This window comes from Arachis ipaensis, chromosome B09 (assembly GCF_000816755.2).
Source record: "Arachis ipaensis cultivar K30076 chromosome B09, Araip1.1, whole genome shotgun sequence".
NCBI classification, from domain to species: Eukaryota; Viridiplantae; Streptophyta; class Magnoliopsida; order Fabales; family Fabaceae; genus Arachis; species Arachis ipaensis.
In genome coordinates, this window is record NC_029793.2 from 1,434,614 (window position 1) to 1,436,209 (window position 1,596).

Consider the following 1,596-nt stretch of genomic DNA (forward strand, 5'->3'; position numbering starts at 1 on the left):
AACCAAAAAAAATGTGACAAATAAAAATTTTTATATAATAAGTGAGACTTTAACATTGATGAGAGAATTAGGTTATACCTTTCTGTTAACATAATAAGTCTCTTATCATAATAAATATTTTTGAAATGTTTTAAAATTATTTAAAAGTATTTTTATTAATGACAAAATTTAAATATATTTTTATCAATATCAAAATAATTCAAGTGTATTTTTTGTGTTTTTTTTCGAACTCAATAAAATGCCATCCTAATTTCTTGGCAACGGGGATCAAAGGCCCAAGGAAAAAAACCAACTACAACTTCAGATTGGCCTTAATTTCTATTGTGGCCCATCATTTTCTTATTAGAAAAATGGTATTTATGTTATTAAATTTTCTTAAGTGTAGCTTTTTATATACTTTGTATCTGGCTATTCCTTATAGGCATTTTAATTTTAGAAATCTTATAAATAACAAAGTATTTAGATCTATCTGAAATTGATGAGTATTACACTATTAAGTTCCTTCAACAAAAGGAAAGCATTCATGTACATATTGAATCTGTACATAAAATGCAGAAGACATTGATTGTTGAAAAAAAAAAGAAAAAAGAAAAGAAAAGCAAAAAGATGAGTGATTCACCTGATTTCTTCTTTCTCAATCTTTGCACACATAAAATATGTGCGAAAGTGATTACCTCAACGGAATACTATTGAATTGATTTCTAATGCAAAAAATGTTTTAAAATATCAATAGTTTTTGGAACAAAAAATAGAATTATAGATTGATAAATAAAAATTGAATTAATACCAAAAGTAGGAGTTGAAACTCATTTTGGCCCTTAAAATTTTTGATCGGCCTTAATTTCGACCTCTAAATTTATAGTTACCCAATTAACACCCCAAATATTGGATTGTGCCCCACGTTTGTCCCTGTAGCTATCTCCGTTAACAGAGATTTGATGTGACACTTTAAGTTGACAGAGTATGTATCTACGTGGCACCCAACTTGCTAGAATAGATGTGTAATAACTAATAAGTGAATGACGTGACAAAAGTTGAATGAACTCAATTTGCAGTCCGCTTTTCCCAATATGTTCAAGACTTTGTTGGAGAATTTGAGTTCATTCAACTTTTGCCACATCATTTACTCATCACACATCCATTCTAGCAAGTTGGGTGCCACGTGAATACACATTCTGTCAATTTAACGTGCCATATCAGATCTCCGTTAATGGAGATAGTTACAGGGACAAACGTGGAACACAATCTAATATTTAATGGTGTTAATTGGATAACTATAAATTTGGGGGTCGAAATTGAGGCTGGTCGAAAATTTCAGGGCCCAAAATAGGTTTTAACTCCTAAAAGTGGTCTTTGAAATTATGGTTCAGCTTTAATTTATTTCTCAAATTTTCAATCAACTTAATTTAGTCCTCTAACTTAGTATTTGTGATTCATGTTAGTTTTTAATTTTATTTTCATCACACAGTCATTAATAACATACTGAGATAGACTGACAAATGCTATGTTGGACTTCTCGAACGTGGTGATTGAATTTTTTTAGAGTGAATACCCATTCGGTCTCTGACAATTACTTCAAAAGGATAACGAGACTCC